The sequence below is a fragment of the Canis lupus genome, chromosome 33, assembly GCF_003254725.2.
Source record: "Canis lupus dingo isolate Sandy chromosome 33, ASM325472v2, whole genome shotgun sequence".
Classification (NCBI taxonomy): Eukaryota; Metazoa; Chordata; class Mammalia; order Carnivora; family Canidae; genus Canis; species Canis lupus.
The window spans coordinates 1988844-2007756 of NC_064275.1; the positions used below are offsets into that span (position 1 = coordinate 1988844).

General features: G+C 52.3%; 1 long non-coding RNA gene across 2 annotated transcripts; it reads left to right on the forward strand.

The window, feature by feature from the left end:
* Nucleotides 1-222: 222 nt before the first annotated feature.
* On the forward strand, nucleotides 223-18913 carry LOC112640891 (uncharacterized). 2 transcript variants are annotated; one of them, XR_003124323.3, is made up of 3 exons: nucleotides 223-379; nucleotides 6400-6519; nucleotides 14357-18913. It is a non-coding gene; the product is annotated as an uncharacterized LOC112640891 (long non-coding RNA). The 2 variants fall into 2 exon arrangements; XR_007408040.1 differs by lacking the exon at nucleotides 223-379 and adding an exon at nucleotides 478-799.

Consider the following 18913-nt stretch of genomic DNA (forward strand, 5'->3'; position numbering starts at 1 on the left):
TTTACTTTACACACTATTACTTTTTAATGAGGGAGCTCATTATTTTCCACTGGAAGTGCTTCCCTGCCAAGGGCTACCGTTTCGGAGCAGGCAGGCCGACTCTGCGTTAAGCGGCAGCACGAGGCCCCGCTGGGCTCCTGGCTGCCGTGGGCCCCGCCCCGCTCGCTGCCCCCGCCCGCCTCTGCCCAGGTGAGCCTTTCCCCCGCCCGGGCAGGTGCAGCTTCGGTCCTTGGCCCTCGAAGCCCTTTGCGCTGGCACCGGGCGCGCAGGCCCAACGGCAGGACCTGTAAGGGGAGGAGCAGGCGCGCGGACTCCGGCTTCAAGAGGCGCTCGTTTCCTTTCGTTCACCGGCCCTTGGCGTTTTGTTACAAAAATAGAGGTACAGACCCCTTGTCACGACCGCTCTCGCGTGGATTCTCCTCTGCTGAGACACGGCGCTCTCTTTCGTAAGCGCCACCAGCCGAAGAGCCGGTGCGATGAGCCCGCAGGACAAAGGGTGACCTCGGGTGACCTTGGGTGACCTCAGGTGACGGGGGGTGGGGGGTGCACAACAGGCCCTCGGACCCAGGACAGAGCTGGGGCGTCCCAGCTAAAACCCCGCGACGACCGCCCACTTCGGGCCTCCTGTTTCACTTGCAGGCGGGGGACCGTGGCGCCCCGACGGCTGCAGGCCACGCCCCGCGTCGCGCTCCGGGCGCTGCTGCCCAACCGCTTCTCAGGCCGGCGAAACACACCTCGGAGGGGGGATCAGTTCCCGGAGAGGAAGGCTTCCGGGAGGCGGCGGCAGGAGGCCGGGGCGGTGAGCGTGCACCCAGCTAGCCTGTGCGGACGGCGCGGCGGGCACCCCGACCCCGGGGGGGGGGCTGCTGAGTGAAGGCGGACGGCGCGGCGGGCACCCCGACCCCGGGGGGGGGGCTGCTGGGTGAAGGCGGACGGCGCGGCGGGCACCCCGACCCCGGGAGGGGGCTGCTGGGTGAAGGCGGACGGCGCGGCGGGCACCCCGACCCCGGGGGGGGGCTGCTGGGTGAAGGCGGACGGCGCGGCGGGCACCCCGACCCCGGGGGGGGCTGCTGGGTGAAGGCGGACGGCGCGGCGGGCACCCCGACCCCGGGAGGGGGCTGCTGGGTGAAGGCGGACGGCGCGGCGGGCACCCCGACCCCGGGGGGGGGCTGCTGGGTGAAGGCGGACGGCGCGGCGGGCACCCCGACCCCGGGGGGGGCTGCTGGGTGAAGGCGGACGGCGCGGCGGGCACCCCGACCCCGGGGGGGGGCTGCTGGGTGAAGGCGGACGGCGCGGCGGGCACCCCGACCCCGGGGGGGGGCTGCTGAGTGAAGGCGGACGGCGCGGCGGGCACCCCGACCCCGGGGGGGGCTGCTGGGTGAAGGCGGACGGCGCGGCGGGCACCCCGACCCCGGGGGGGGGGCTGCTGAGTGAAGGCGGACGGCGCGGCGGGCACCCCGACCCCGGGGGGGGCTGCTGGGTGAAGGCGGACGGCGCGGCGGGCACCCCGACCCCGGGGGGGGCTGCTGGGTGAAGGCGGACGGCGCGGCGGGCACCCCGACCCCGGGGGGGGGCTGCTGGGTGAAGGCGGACGGCGCGGCGGGCACCCCGACCCCGGGGGGGGGCTGCTGAGTGAAGGCGGACGGCGCGGCGGGCACCCCGACCCCGGGGGGGGCTGCTGGGTGAAGGCGGACGGCGCGGCGGGCACCCCGACCCGGGAGGGGGCTGCTGGGTGAAGGCGGACGGCGCGGCGGGCACCCCGACCCCGGGGGGGGGGCTGCTGAGTGAAGGCGGACGGCGCGGCGGGCACCCCGACCCCGGGGGGGGCTGCTGGGTGAAGGCGGACGGCGCGGCGGGCACCCCGACCCGGGAGGGGGCTGCTGGGTGAAGGCGGACGGCGCGGCGGGCACCCCGACCCGGGAGGGGGCTGCTGGGTGAAGGCGGACGGCGCGGCGGGCACCCCGACCCCGGGAGGGGGCTGCTGGGTGAAGGCGGACGGCGCGGCGGGCACCCCGACCCCGGGGGGGGGCTGCTGGGTGAAGGCGGACGGCGCGGCGGGCACCCCGACCCCGGGGGGGGCTGCTGGGTGAAGGCGGACGGCGCGGCGGGCACCCCGACCCCGGGAGGGGGCTGCTGGGTGAAGGCGGACGGCGCGGCGGGCACCCCGACCCCGGGGGGGGGCTGCTGGGTGAAGGCGGACGGCGCGGCGGGCACCCCGACCCCGGGGGGGGCTGCTGGGTGAAGGCGGACGGCGCGGCGGGCACCCCGACCCCGGGGGGGGGCTGCTGGGTGAAGGCGGACGGCGCGGCGGGCACCCCGACCCCGGGGGGGGGCTGCTGAGTGAAGGCGGACGGCGCGGCGGGCACCCCGACCCCGGGGGGGGCTGCTGGGTGAAGGCGGACGGCGCGGCGGGCACCCCGACCCCGGGGGGGGGGCTGCTGAGTGAAGGCGGACGGCGCGGCGGGCACCCCGACCCCGGGGGGGGCTGCTGGGTGAAGGCGGACGGCGCGGCGGGCACCCCGACCCCGGGGGGGGCTGCTGGGTGAAGGCGGACGGCGCGGCGGGCACCCCGACCCCGGGGGGGGGCTGCTGGGTGAAGGCGGACGGCGCGGCGGGCACCCCGACCCCGGGGGGGGGCTGCTGAGTGAAGGCGGACGGCGCGGCGGGCACCCCGACCCCGGGGGGGGCTGCTGGGTGAAGGCGGACGGCGCGGCGGGCACCCCGACCCGGGAGGGGGCTGCTGGGTGAAGGCGGACGGCGCGGCGGGCACCCCGACCCGGGAGGGGGCTGCTGGGTGAAGGCGGACGGCGCGGCGGGCACCCCGACCCCGGGGGGGGGCTGCTGGGTGAAGGCGGACGGCGCGGCGGGCACCCCGACCCCGGGGGGGGCTGCTGGGTGAAGGCGGACGGCGCGGCGGGCACCCCGACCCCGGGAGGGGGCTGCTGGGTGAAGGCGGACCACGCCAGGTGCCCGGGCCCGCGCCCCCTGGGGCTCAGGCCGCCCGCCCCGCCCCGAGGCCACGGCGCCTCCCTTCCCCCTCGACGCTGGGAGCCGCACGAGGCTGGCCCGAGGCGCACACCCCGAATCCCGTCCACGCAGCGCGCAGGCAGGCCGCAGAGCCAGCATCTAGGTCTGGGTCGTGGGGGGAAGCTGGGCTGAGAGCACGAGGCGTGGGGGCGCAGACGGTGGATTTTCCCGGTGGGGACCCACGTGCGCGGGACGCCGGGGAGCAGGTGCGTGGGCCCCGCAGGCCTGCGCCCCCCCCCCCCCCCCCCCGCCCCGGCCGGGACGCCCCGCGGACGGCTCCCGAGCGCAGGAACCCACCTGCTGGCGCTCGGCGGCGCCGGACCTGAATCTCACGTAATACGCAGTGTCACTGTTTCAACCGGTAAAAGCGCAGGACACGCTCTTAACTCGCAGGCGGGACCAGGGACAGTCGGTGCCCAGGCCGGGGCCGCTGAGCGTGTCACTCGGACACCGAAGGGGGGGGTCTCCGTCTAATTAGGGAGAGATTGTGTCCAGGGCTTGACGTGGAACATTCACTTACAGAGCTGTACATTTTTAGATTGAAGTGGCTTTTAAAGATCGCCCCGTCCAACGCCCTCACTTTATTTTTCAGAAGATTTTATGTATTTATTCATGAGACACCGAGAGAGAGGGAGGCGGAGACCCAGGCAGAGGGACAAGCAGGCTCCCCGTGGGGCCCGATGCGGGACTCGATCCCGGGGCCTGGGGTCACGCCCTGGGCCCAAGGGGAGCCCCCACGGCCCCCAACAGCGTTGCAGTGACATCGGCCTTGGCACTTGGGTCACTGGTGAGGATGGGCCAACACGTGGCGGCGCAGGACAGAGAGCGGCGGGTCCCAGCGATCCGGTGGCTTAGGACCTGCTTGCTGCTGGGCGACGTCAGTGACACTTGTCCGGGCTGTGGATTCTCTTGGAGTCCTGGGTGAGGCTGGCTCCTCCTGATTCCTTACAACTCACCTTTTAAAGCCCTTTTTCCTTTTGCAGTAGAATGGAGACCACGGACCTTTAATTTTTTAAAGGCACAAAATAACATGCACTTGCCAGTGACGTTATAACGAATGAAGCACATTCTGTTGAAATAGTCATAAAATCATATGCAGATTGGGCAATGGCAATTTGTGCTTGTTTATTAATTCAAGTAACAAGATCTAGTGAGAGTAGCAATGCACATAAATGACATTTTGCGAACAGTATTTCGCGTCAGGAGGTGATCTAAAAACAATCCTTGATTTATCTTGGAAATGAAGACCCAGGTCCTGTTAAAACCCCATAAAATAGTGAAGTGCATAAATAAAAATCCTAATGTATTAATTTTCAGTAAGAAGTATAAGGCCGAAGCAGATCAAGGTTCATGCTGTGGCCCGTAGCGTCCCCCGGGGACCCCGCCCATGAGGCTGGAGCCAGGGGCGCCTCCCGAGCCCGAGCGCTGCCTCCCGTGAACCCCTTAGTCCATCCCCCGGCGCGGAGCCAGCTGGCTGGGCGCCCCGGGCCGGTCGGGCCACACTGCCGTATCCCCCAGGGAGCCTCCCGGGTCCCCTGTGCAGCAGCTACCCGGAGTGACACGCCCTGGCCCGTCTCCTGCGTGGCACGCTCCCAACCGTCCCCGGGCCCCAGTGACACCTGCCAGGGCCCCGCCAGCAGCCCTCCCGGGGTTGCCCTGCAGGCAGGCGCACAGCGCTCCTGTCGCCCTGTTGGGGTCCCTGCCCCAGCCCCAGCCCCACAGGGCCCTTCCGGCCCTAACTGTGCCTCCCCCGATGGAGCAAACTGGGGAGGCAGGGCCTCTCCTCGGGAGGCCTGGGGGGGCACGGAGAAGGCCGGGCGGCCGTCATGGGGCTCCGGGCTCCCAGCGGGCTCCCTCCCGGCCCGGGGAGGGGGGGGGTGAGTGTGAGCGGGACCTGTCCTGCCCTGGGTTGATGGGGGTGAGTGTGAGTGGGACCTGCCCTGCCCGGGGCGGGGGCGGGGGGGGGGAGGAGGGTGAGTGTGAGCGGGACCTGACCCGCCCCGGGGGTCTGAGCGGGCTCCCACCTACCCCGAAGGATGGGGGGGGGGGTGCGTGGGAGTGAGGGGGGAGGACTGGTGTCTGCGAGGTGCTCTGAGTCATCCACTTCCTCGCTCAGGAGGAATGTCGGGGTGAGGGGTCTGTCAGAGGGAGGGGGAGCGGGGGCGCGGGGCAGGAACGGGCGGAGCGGCCCGAGCCCGGGTCTCTACCTGCCAGGTGCTGGCGCCCGTGCGGGTCCCTAACCCAGGACGGGGGGGGGGGGAGGGGCGGGCAGGACGCCCCAGGACACCGCATCGCCCAGGCAGGGGACAGGCCTGGGCCGGGATCTCGGCCATTCCCGGACGTGCCGGGTCACCAGGTCGCCAGGGCGGGAGGCGGCCCCGAGAGCCCAGGGCTCCAGCGTCGCGTCTCCGCCTGCCCGACGCCCCGGGACGTGTCACCGAGGCCGCTCCCAGCACGTCCCGCGGCCGGTGTGCTCCGTGGCCCGCCGCTAGTGCGTGTGTAAACCCGCCCAGGACGGGGGTGGGGGGGAGACAGCAGGTGCCGTCCTCAGCCCCGCTCCGCCGCCCGCCCCGCGTCCCTCTTCAGCCCCCTTCCCCGCTGGCCGCTGTCCCGGGCACCGTCCTTGCCCTGCAGCACCAGATGGTCACAAGGTCCCTGGACCCCTGTGGCTGCCCCCGCCTGCTCAGCTCCCTCCACGCGGCCAGGGTGAACCTTCTAGCACACTCCGCCGCCGCAGGCGCTCCGGAGGGCTCCGGGGGCAGGCAGTGTAGACCTGGGCATCCCACACCTGGCGCTGGTCCCTCCTAACCCTTGTCCCCTCCGGGCCCTGCCCGCCGCTGCATTACTGAGCGACATGCAAGCACCTGGGCTTCCCAGAACCTCGCGGGTGGTGCCTCAGGTCTCCGTTCATGCCGGCATGTCCCTGTCACCTTTCAGCCCCTGGGACCGCAGCTGTCCCCTGCAGGGCGGGAGCCATCCTGGCCTTCAGGAGCCCTGCCCCGCAGCAGCCGCACCCCACCTCGTGCCCCACAGCACCCCCCTCGTAGCTCTAACTTAGCAGGTGCACACCCTCTGCCCGCGGGGCTCTGGCAGGAGAGCATGGGTTTCTAGGCGGCCGACGCTCGCTTAGTCTGTGTGTTGCCGTGTCCACATACCACACGTGGTAGGCAGACCGTTAGGGTCTAATAAGCCGCAGCCACAGGGGCTTGCGCTGACCACAGTTTGCTGTTGGCGCCTACCACAGACCTAGTCTGAGCCGGAGGCCCGGGGCTGGTGGCCTGGCTCACCCTCGTCACCGTCCACTCACTCATCCTTAGCTACTTCCTGCCTTACAGGGGCCCACAGAGATGTTTTTACAAATATGTCTTTTAGATCGTGGGAGCAAGACCCTGAGGACTAACGTCCAGATCACAGCAAGAGGATCCCCCCTTTGCTGAATTATCATCTGCAGATTGAGGTCAACGGTGAACCTTCAGGACACATCGTCGTGAGGTTGGTGCCTGTCCCCTGGTGTCGTTTTCCTTGCACGCCCACAAAAGCTAGTCTGAATCTTCCCATATTGCAGGCGAAGCGTGGGCTGCATGGACTAGGCCTGAGGCCTCCAACAATCTGGGGAAATATTTCTTTGTGAACTTTCAGTGACTGAATTGCATCATGTAGGCCTGTTGATAAGGCCCGAGAGCCCTCGGGACTGAGTTTTAAGAGCTTCCCGAGTGGATGACGTGCTGCCATCATGCTTCTCTTGATATCAAGGGTAGTTGAAAAATTGATGTTTTTCTCTTGCAAAAGTAGACTTTTTGCAAACCATGACATTGGAGGAAATGATTTTTATACACTTTATGCTGCAGGCTTAGGTATAAGGTGCTTTTTTCCCCCTATTTTATTTGGAAGGATTGTCTTTTCGCTGATCTACATGTACGCTTTCCATCAGTTTCCTAACAGGAGGGGTGAAATCATAACTAATAACGATTATACACCCGGAGTGGGGAGTGCCCGAAGTAGGTGTGGATCCAGCACAGTTGGTTGCTGACCGTGCAGCATTTCACCTGTCCTCACAGCGAGTGGGAAGGTAGTGGAGACTGATGACCTCGTTTCTAGTCCTGGCCCTTGAGCTAATAAGTTTAATGTCCGTAGAAAAAGCCAGCTGTATTCTCCGGGCCTTTGTCTTCTCATGGCTAAAATGTGGAGATTGAGCTTTACGGCCTCGAAACTGTCTCTCCGGTTATACGGATTTATACTTGGAACTCAAAGAATACAAGTTTTAATGCTTAGATGACAGATTTGTGATCACACTTACCTTTCTCTTCTAGTTTTCTGTCGTTTCCATTTTTCTCAGTATTTTCTTTACTGGCTTCTTCCAGAAAATGAAAATTATATGGGCAATGATGTTGTTTCTAAACAAATCAAATGACGTCATTTAAATATATCTCATACATGTCACGATACCAGCACAGAAGTTACCCCACTGAGTCATTACATCTGCACTGAGAGTTCATCATCCCCGCTGATGATGAGGAACCTAAGGGACAGAGAGGTGAAATAAGTTTCCCAACGCAGCCAGTTCCGTTCTGGAATCAGGATGTGCTAAGAAGCTCTACATACAAATTCCTAGAAGACCACGCTGTGTCTGTGTGAAATATTTCAATGTACAAGGAGTTGGGGAAGAAAAAGGATTCGGTCTAAGGAAGTTAGCCGGCCTGTTAGGGACAATGCTAAAATTAAAATTGGCTGTGATTAAAATGCTTCAGGGCATTTTCTGTTGTCTAGTGGCTGAATTTTAAAATTTACCAATGTCATAGCTGGCTCAAAGTACATTGGCCATCTGTTGCTAAAATCTCCAATCTCCTGGCTGTCCTTTTCCAATCAAGTAGTGTGTGCACATCTCCTCCTTGGTGGTGGAGGCTGTGCTTTCTGTGAGCCACCCAACCGCCGTCAGCCAGCCTCTCTCCTCGCTGCTACTCGGCGTCGGTGACAGGTTTCACGCAAGACTCTGCAGACTTGGCTTACAACCAACTCATGCTGCCTGATTTAATTGCTTCTTAATCCTTTCATTAATCTCTTGTTGATCCTGTAACACAGTCTGCGCGAGAGCTGTTCCAAACTTTTACTCGCTTCCAATTTGGGGTCCCATCCTTCCCCCCTCACTTCGAAGTGGACAACTTCCCTTCTTTATCAGGAAGTCCAACACTATCCTATGGGAGCCTTTTTTTTTTTAAGCCTCTTTTTTTTACATGGTTTTTAAATGTATTTTATTTTTTATTATTACTTTTTTTACATTCTGAGAGTAAGAAGTGTTTTCCTTTAGAGCTAAAGCTTCCACTTGAGTCCCAGGTGTCGTGCCTTAATCACCTCTCGCTCCAGCATCATTAATCTTTTCTTCTCTTACTTCCACCGTGTTGAGATATACATTCCTTAACCCTGCACTCGGTATCACCCAACTTTCATTAGACATCTTCCTTTAATTTCCAAAATTGCTGTATTTATCTATATTTAGTATCCTTAAATTGGCACCATCCATCCCCTCTTCAGTTCCTCAAAATATTTATTCCGAAGCTCCATAGTCTAGCAAAACTACTCTCTCTGAAGGCTCCTGTGCCCATCTTCCATTTTCTTGTGAAATACAATGACTTTTTTTTATAGTTCTTCTTTTTAACATCTCTTAAGTACTTGGCTTGGTTTTTAATTCTCTTTGTCATTATTTCCCCCCCTCATTTTCAAGACCTTTTCATGTCTCTTCCCAGCTCCTCCACTGCTCCTTTTTTCCAGTTTTTCTGTGTTCTTCAGTTGCGTGATGTTTTGTTTCATGATGAGTCACTGAAGTACTTGACAACAAACTTGTATCTAAGTTTTAATCATAAGGTATTTAGATATTCTATTAATTTTAGTGCTCTAAAATAAGTTTTATTCCTCCCATATTTTTTTTTCTTTCCTTATGTTTGGAATGATAGAAATAGTACTGCCAATGCCCCCTTCACCCAATTTTCTCTTCACTCGAATCCAGGCAATTACCACTGTCTAATTGTATTAGTTTTCTGGGCTGCATAATAAATGACCACACGTTTAGCAGCTTAAATAGTATACAGTTATTATCTAGCATTTTCTCTGGTTCAGGATTCTAAGCACAGCGTAGCTGGGTCCTCTGCTGAGGGTCTTTAAGGCTATATAGTAGAGACACTGGCTGAGAATGAGGTCTCATCTGAAGTCTCAACTGGGAAATGATCCACTGCTACATGCCCACAAGTTGTTGGTAGAATTATTTTCCTCTTTTTTGGCGGGGAGGACGTGTGTAGCTTTAGAACAAATGGTGGCTGGCTTCTTCAGCGCCATGGTGAGACCGAAACTGATGGGAGGCCTGTTGCCTACCTAGCTATGTGAAACAAGAGCATGATACTCAATCACTCTTACCATGGTGTTTTGTTTTATTTTGTTTTGTGTTTTGTTTTTCTGTTTTTTGTTTTGGCTTGAGGCAAGTCCCAGGGCCTGCTTACACTCAAAGGATACGGATTATACAGGATAGAACACCCAGGGACCATCTTAGAATTTTGCCTACCATGCTGTTGTTTCTACAGCTCTCAAGCAAGGGGAATAAGTGCCTTTTATCCTTGCTATTGGGACAATTTTGTAGCCGAATTGGATAAGCATACAAAATGCACAGTTTATTACTGAGATGCTAGGGAGGGAATCACATTGGTTTTAGAAAACAGGTAAGAAAGAGTAGGAGGAGAGAACAGGTCAAAGAGGAGCTGCCATAAATATTTTCCTCACATTCAGTGAGGAATTCAGTCTAATTCAGTGCTTAAACTACCTGTGATAATGGACTAGGATTTTTATTTGTGTGTTTGTTTGTAACATTCCCAACCTATTACACACTGAAATTTTTGTAAAAATAAAAAAAATATATTACTAAAAAAATGAAATTAAAAAATAAAAACATATAAAATGAGTCAAATTTTTATCTTAATAAAACAGACATAAAAATCACTCTGTCAAATTGCTATAAAAGCTTCCAAATGCTTATTTTTAATGTCTGTTTTTATGTTAAGGACACATGACAGCTTGAGGACCAGCATTGTGTGAAGTCCAAACTTTGAGCAGAACTGATTTAATACACTCCCACAGCATAAATTCGCCCAGCTATGTATTAATTCCCTTTTCTAGACCCAAGTCTAGATCTTTTTTCCAAGATTATTTATTCATTTATTCACAGATGAATCACTGAGCACTTATTGTTGGTCAGACACCATGCAGAACTAGACAAAATGCTAGATAAACTAATGGCTTCTCTTTGCACATCTTTTTGGGATTCAGACGATCTCAAACACAGTGTGCATGACCTTCAAGGAGTGAACGTACAGTCTTGCCTCTTGCCTGCTATCCCTACTATGTCTTCTAGCTTTGTGTTTGCCACGTCCATCCACAGGTTGCCAAGGTTAGAACTTTACTTATCCACACTTTGCTCCCTCATATTTTCCTTCCAAAATATCAAATCTCTCCCTTATGTACACCTGCAGGGCTACTGCATTTGTTCAGGCACCCAGCCTTCCCCACTGGGGCCAAGGGGGCTGTTTACTGCATGCTCTCCTTGACATCAGTCTTGCTCCCCTCCATTCAACTGCCACAGTAGATTCAAGAGGACCTTTCTAGACTTTATTCCTCAATATGTTACTGTTTTGCCTAAGACCCCTCAGGGTTCTTCATTGCTTACCAATAAACCTGAAATCTTATCAAGGTCAATTTTTTTTTTAATTCACTCATTTCTGATTACTTCTTCTCTTGCCTCACTTCCTTTCTGAAGCCTTATTCCATCCATATTGAATCATTTGCAATTCCTAGGATGTGCCATGCCCTCTCTTGCCTTGGTTTTTGGTGTTGGCTGAATCTTTTCCCTGACACATCTTTCACATGATCCTTTATTTGGGTACTCCTTCTGGCCTCAGGATTGGGTCTTTTTTCCAGGAAAACTTCTGTACACTGCATCCCCAGCCCTGTCTGTGTCTACCCTTGTGTGGCACTGGCAAATTTGGTTGTAACACAGAAAGGAGATGGCTGGAATACTTCCATCATTAGACTATGGATGTTTGAATTAAGAAATTTTATCATATTTTCATTGATATCTTGAAATGGATCTATGAAAGTATTCTAGAGAATGGGTCATGACACACATTTTGGAGGTAAGTTCAGCCCATTTAATGAAGCCAAACTGATCTACCCTTCTTCAGGTCTTGCTGTCACCAGTCCAGCTTAAGATCTCATCGTAGCATATCTGGAGTGTCACTGCAGTCTTCTAGTTTCTGAACTCTACTTGCTTTCTGGGAATCCATTTAAATGCCTTTTCTCAGGCTTTAATACTGCATTCAGAGATGATCAAATAAATGCTTGCTTAAAAGCATTTAGTTTTTCAAACAAAAAATTTTTTCAGCACCTGCTCTGTGCCAGTCACTCTTCCTGCTGCTTAAGCCACATCAGTAAACAAAATGGAAACAAAGCAAAACAAAACATAGTCTTGGGAACTTGTGGTTTTTTGAATTACATTTTTGTTGAGGACACTTCAATTATTTTATATTATTATTTTATTTTTTAAAGATTGTTATTTATTTACAGAGAGAGAGAGCGTGTACACAGGCAGGGGGAGCAGCAGAGGGAGGGGGAGAAGCAGGCTCCTCACCAAGGAGGGAGCCCAATGCAGGGCTTGATCCCATGACCCTGGGATCGTGACCTGGGCTGGAAGGGATCATGACCTGCTTAACCAACTGAGCCACCCAGGTGCCCCTCATTTATTTTAAACACTGAAATGTAAATATAGCTCAAATTACATAGATGTAGTTGCACACTGCAAGTAGAGCAAACCAGGCTCCTTGTGCATTTGCAAATGCTACATCCACTACCTTGTATGGGTTATGTATCACCACCAACATGTATTACTGTGGAGTAAACCATCTCCATCTGAGTGGCTCAGAAGAATACACTTTTGCTATTTCTCACGAATCTGTGAGTCAGCTTGACAGTTCTGCTGATCGGGACCAGGCTCAGCTGATCCCAGCTGGGTTAGCTCACACATCTGTGGAAATCTGGCAGATGAGGTAAAGGCTGCCTCACCTAAAATTGCCTTACTCATGCGTGGCTGTGTGCTGGTTGGGGTGATGGAGGTTACCAGGCCAGGTATGTCTCAGCATCTAGCCGTCCAGCCTGGGTTTGTTCATATTCTGGTGACAAGATTCGGGGAGAGAGAACGGAAGAGATGAAGCCTCTGGAGCCTCACTCAGAACTGGCCCACGGACTCTTCGGGTACCCCCTACTGGTCACAGCAGGTTGTAATGCTAGCCCAGATTGCAGGGGTAGTGAAATGATTCTAGCTTTGGATGGGAGCAGATGGTCACATTGCAAAGGCCATGGAGAGGGTGAGGAATCGAGGATATTTTGGCAAGCAATCTGCCACAGTTTCCTTCTTTGCAGATTGCGTATCTGATGGAAAGCTTAGAGGCTTTTGCCTGCCAGTCATTGTGCTCAATTATCTTATTTCTGTGTATATTTCATAACTTCCTGTGATACATACAACTAAAATGTAAACCCCTAAGTTCTTGTGGGCTTCCTGAGGTCAAGGAACCTAGCTAATTCATCTCCTCACCTTCCATGGGACGTAGCACAGCAAGCACATTGCACAGAGCAGACTCCAAATATTGGCCGGATCCATCATTCACTAACCTAATTATATGAATCAGCAATAAAGAACAGGAACGTGTCATAGTGAGATGTCCTTTCACATCTACTTAAGAGGAACATGAAAACACTAAAGTGCTTCCCCAATATTATTTGGATAGCTGATAGGCTTTCCTATCATCCGTTACATTTGACTGGCTAACAGTCATCTGGTGATTCTAAGAGTCAAGGATTGATGTCTTCAGAGACTTAAAATGCTGGTTCTAGAACAACAACAAAACACTCAGGAAGGGAAGGAAGCACAGAGGCCAGAGCTCCTGCCGTATGCCACGGCGAAGTTACAATAGGTAGAGCTAAAGCCTGGGTTTAGGGGAAGTAGGAGGCTGGGCTAAAGCACATGCACTGAACACTTGCCTTAGTCGAGCTGGGCTAATGAGCTTAACAAAGAGGGAAACAAGCCTTCCAGGGAAAACGGTGAAATTACCCCCAGGAGACCCTAACTAGCTGGCCATAAGATCCAGGTGAAAAGACATAATCAGAAAGGTAAGTTATAAAGGCAAGCTATCCTCATTGGTAGAGTTTGAGAGACATGTGATTGCTAAAAAATACTCTCATATTAATAACAGTTTTTTTTTTCATTTTTCCCTGAGGATGTTTTATAGAAATATATGCTGAGAGAAGGTGGGGGGGCAGTTCCTTAACTTTACGAATTTGCTTTTTGCATTTGTAAATATAATTCTATCAACTTTCAAGAGTTGGAAGGAAACGAGATAGATACGTTTTTTTTAAAAAAACTGAGCAGAAAAATTGGACAGAGGAGTAATTTTTAGTCCGATTTTTTGTTTATTAAAGAATGTTCTGTTGTCTTTTTTTTTTTTAAGATTTTATTTATTTATTCATGAAAGTCACATACAGAGAGGAACAGACACAGGCAGGGGGAGAAGCAGGCTCCATGCAGGGAGCCCAACGCAGGACTCGATCCCAGGTCTCCAGGATCATGCCCTGGGCCGAAGGCGACGCTAAACCACTGAGCCACCCAGGCTGCCCTGTTCGGTTGTCTTTAGGATAGTCTCGATTTTCTCATCTGCTATTTGCTTTACAAAGGAAAATTGGAATCTCTTGATTTAAATTTGAAGACTTTGATATGAAACTAACTCAAGAAGGAGAATAACATCTCTGTTAAGGGGTGTATAGTATAATTACTACAGAGTAATAATTTAATCACAACAACCTGTAACATAAATGGAATAAAATGATAATATGGATGCAAGCTATTATATTAAGAGAAAGTTCATCTTTTTTGAACAACACAGGAAGTCAGGTTTTAGCCTTACAGCCCCCAAGTTTGTATTTTGCTCAAGCAATCTGGATCTTATTACATTAGGCAAACACTATTCAGGAGAACAGTGGATCATGTAAATACCTTTAATATTATTCATGAATTTTACTTCCACAGTAGGTTGGAAATATGCTACAGATACTCTCTTATAAATGACCTATTTAACTCCTGATATTGCATTTCTGAATTTTTTCATAATAATTTAAAGAGGTTCTGATTTACCTCCCTGCTATAGATCTACTGTTTATTTTTGTCTCTACATTTTGCTCTAATTTTCTTAACCACTTGTCCTCTTTATTTACCTTCCTACTTTTTTTTCCTTCATCCTTACAGGTCTCTTGGCACCAGTTCATATCCACAGTCAGGATTGCAGATCTAAGCTAATAAGCTTAGCTTTGGACAACACACAGATTGTGTGTGTGTGTGAGAGAGAGAGCCTGTAATTTATGACCACTTCTCAGAAATGAGACCACTGCACACTTGCTCTACAGCGTAGCTTTGATAAGCACTGCTGCTCTTATCACGTGGCCTCTTTTGGGTATAATGTGATCTCAGAAGAATGAAGAAGGGCATACAACATCAAAAAGCAGACAAAACAGCTTTTGTCTTCATATATTAGCATGTTTCTTAATCTCTATAAATAATTTTTCGACTGGCATAAAATATACTGAGTTAAGCTGGGTATTCTTAGGAAATGAGGTCAGGAATTGGGGTAAAGACAAAGAAAGAAAAGGAAGGAAGGAAGGAAGGAAGGAAGGAAGGAAGGAAGAAGAAAGAGGGAAAGGAAAGGAAAGGAAAGGAAAGGAAAGGAAAGGAAAGGAATTTGTTTCTTTTTATTGTGCAATTATCCACAATCACATTAACTCATGCCATTTATTTCTTCAGTCATTCAATCAATATTTATTGAACGGACTGATCCAGCAGTGAACAAAGCTTATGTTTTGAACTCTTGGGGTTTATGTTTTTAGTGGGAGAGGCAGGAAGGAAATAGAAAGTTGACCAGGTGCTAGTAAACACTAGGAGGAAAAGTAAGCCGGAGAAAGGTACCTGGCTTTTAGGTATTTTAGGTATTTCGGTCGCATCCTCGCCGCAGGAGGATTGTGACCCGAGCTGGAGCTGCAAGCGGCGCTAAGTGAAATAAACAAATGAATAGCGCGAGCTCTGAAGGGGGGACTGTTTGCTTCACAAAGGTGTGGGCTTGGTGTGTAAAGGCGAGGGGAGAGGGCCAGGTTGGCTGCAGAGAGTGAGGGAGGGAACGTGGGGGTGAGATGGGGCAAGTGGGCGCGGGACTTGGCGCAGACCCTGCAGAGTAGCGGGGGCCAATCGTGCCTTGCCCTCTGGGCCAAGGGAAAGGTTAAGGGTCTTGCTGAAGAACATGTGAAGTCATGGAGGATTTGGAGTAGAGGAAAACTCAGCTGTACTATGTGCAAGAAAACACCACTTGTAAGTGCTCAGTAGTGTGGCTATGTCCGTATCCTTGTACAGCAGATCTCTGGCTGTTTGTCACCTTGCAAGATTGAAACTTTATACTCATTGAACAGCGACTCCCATTTGCCCCCTCCCCTAGCCCTTGGCAACCAGTGTTCTACGTTATTTTTCTGTGAGTTTGACTATTTTAGATGCCCCCTTCTAAATGGAATCATCCAGTACTGGTCATTTTGTGACAGGTTGATTTCACTCTGATGTGACTTTTATATTTTTGACTTAATTACGATGTCAGCTCTAATGCTGTAGCTTCGATGTGGAGGGAATGTAGACGAAGGGAAGGGCAAAGGAGGAAGCAGAGATACAAGTTTTGAAGCTGTTTTTGTCCTACAGGCAATAGATGATGGTGCGTTGAACATGGGCTGAAAGAGTGGAGGTAGATAGACGCTGGGTAGATTTTTAAGGTAACGCCTGGGAGATTTGCTGATATTTTGGATGCGTTAGGTGACAGAAAGAGGAAAAGGACATGAATTATAGGGTGAATCATCCAAATGATTTAATCATCAATCCCTTCCCCGTCATGGGGGATCATCCTTGTAAGACCTCCTCAAATGCTGCGCTTCTTCTCTAAACACGTGCTGATGCCCAATCAGCCGATTAGATGGCTCAGGGTTATAGTGTGATCTTCCGTTTGTATATAGGTGCTTTTTAGTAGAGGCGTGGATGGCATAAAACCTAAGGTGTGGGTATGTCAGGAGAAGGGGTTCGGGAGATCTGGGCGGGTTGGGCAACGAGGAACATTTCCGGGAAGAGGACAAGACTGTCTGATGGTCCGTCGGCTCCAGGGCACCAAGTATTTCAGAACAGTCTCAATGCTGTGCTGTAAACTGCCTCCTTCGGAGGTCTGCTCAGTGCCGCGTGAGTGTGGGATGAGTGGTAGGGACTCGAGACCTCGTGAAACCGAAGACCTGGAGTGAGTAGGGAGGCTGAAAGGGAAGAATCATACTTTTTCATTTTTAGATTCTAGAGGCAAAAGGAAAAAAGAATTCAATAAACAGATTTTTTTTTTAAGCTAAATGTATAGAGTAGCCGTTGAGGGATGTCTCTAGGTGTTTAGAAGTCATTGCTTCCTGGCTACAACTACGTAATGAAAAACCACTTATGGACAGCGTGAGATTTTTTTACAAATTTGGTTGTTTGTGGCAGGCCGCTTCCCTTAGGGCCGCTCTCCGAGGTCTGCTGCAGGGACACGGGGGCTCCCAGGCCTGCTTCTCTTGCTAATGTTGGGGCCTGTAGTTCCTTGACCGACAAGAGGAGAGGCTGAGTGTGTCGAGGAGCCGCATGTTGGCCACGTGTACTTCTTCTGACCGTTCTTAAAGCTCGGCAGGCGGATTTCTGTAAGTAGCCGAGAAGGCACCCAGTGCAGTTGCACTTTGCCGGACCCAGTCTGTAGGACTGACAGCGCGCCCTGCACAGATTCCTCCAGTAGATAATTAGATCAGTGTAACGCAAGCGCTGCATGAATTAACATTTGCACTTGGGTATGAATATTCAGGGCTGCGGTGCCTTCGGTGGTGTGAGTTGTGCCAGGATGCGCAGCGGTGCCTGATAGGTGCTTGTACGGTATTAATTAGTACAGAATGGCACCAATTAGAGGGTCTGGAAACATCCCTGGAGTCGGAGACGATATGCGCGTGGGTGGTGCTTCTCCTCTTCCCGTAAACTCTAACCCAGACAACAGATTGCCTGCTTTAACTAGTCCTGTGCTTCAGTTTTGATGCGGATTTTACGTCACGGTGCAGAAACTACTAAGTTTCCCGGCCTTTCCTGGAATGATGCCATCTGCTCGTTTCTCCACTCTCTCTGAGATTTTTCACCTGGAAGATTAACCCGAAAGATCATATGCTCTACATGTTATAAATAAATAATTGAATAAATAAATAAATAAAAGAATCATTGGGCCACTGAAACCTGCTTTTCATAGTGATAAAAATTGCTCTGGCACAGCTTGCTGGAGCATCAGGTGTTGGTTCAAAACTTTATTTGCATTTATTTGGAAGTTTCAAAGAACTTTATGCTATTATCAAGATCATCTCCGAGACAATGAAAACCTCCTCATGCCTACCTCCAGGGTAAACCTGGTCAGGGGCCTCGGACGTGGAGAGAGGGATTGGATAGCTGAGAACGGATCAAGTTAGTATCTCTGTATGATGCTTTTAAAAGGGGAATATGATTCTAAAAATACCTCAAAAGCAAAATTTTCTGAAAACTGGAAGAGGTTGTGTAACGTGGCGGTAAACGGAGGGAACTCTGAGGCCAGAATGGCTGGGCAGGAGCCCAGCTGTCCCTTAGCTCGTGAGCTGCGTGACCTGGGGTAAGTGACCTCACCTTCAGTTCTGTCACCTGTGCGCGCTCGCGGCTCATGAGTGCACGGAAAGCATAGACAGCTTGAAAGGGTGTTTGCTGAAGTGTGTAGAACACTGAATGTACACTTGAAAATATTTCCAGTGCTTGTCCCTGGCCAGAGGTGACCACGGTTCGCCCAGTGGAGCCAGCTTCCGAGGGCCTTGGCTTCCCCGAGCCGCCGGACCGCCGCGTGCTGTGAAGGCCAGGGGGCTCCAGCTGGAGGCCAGCATCACTCTGCTCCTAAATTGTTCTCTTTAGGCTTATATGTGCAAGCAGAAAAAAAAAAATTTTTTCTCTCCCAAGTATAAATCAGCTAGGATTTTCCTAGTTTCCTTGCTTTCTGACTTTAATTTTTCCACTTTGCAAATTGAAGTTATGAAATATAAAGCAAGATTAGCATCTTATGAATTTCCAGAATTTCCTATAAATAATTAGGGTACTGCATATATTTCAATATATGCAATATATTACAGTCTGCAATGTTGGAGAAGTAGGAAATATATTATTAAAGAGAAATATGAGATTTCATAATCAGCTGTTTTAAAATTTAGGATTTGTAATTGCCTTACTGTTGGGGGCCTGAAAAAAATCTACTGGGTGCTCTGCTCTGCCGACTTCATTAAAATGCCAGGTTAAGGAGTAATTGTTTTTTTTTTTTTTAAAGATTTTATTTATTTATTCATGAGAGACAGAGAGAGAGAGAGAGGGAGAGAGAGAGAGGCAGAGACACAGGCAGAGGGAGAAGCAGGCTCCATGCAGGGAGCCGAACACGGGACTCGATCCCAGGTCTCCAGGATCACACCCTGGGCAGAAGGCAGGGCTAAACTGCTGAGCCACCCAGGGATCCCAGGAGTAATTATTTTTGTAGGAAACTTTATTGAAGTCATACATTTTGGCATGATACTGCCTTGAGTATTTTAAGGGGATAATTTTCTCCTAAGAATCGATGATCTTACAGTTAAATTTCAACATCTAAAAAAACCCAAAAGAGTGATCAACAAAAAGAATTCAAAAAGTTGGAACAAATGAAGTCACCCATTTGTTTCTCACCAAAAATAT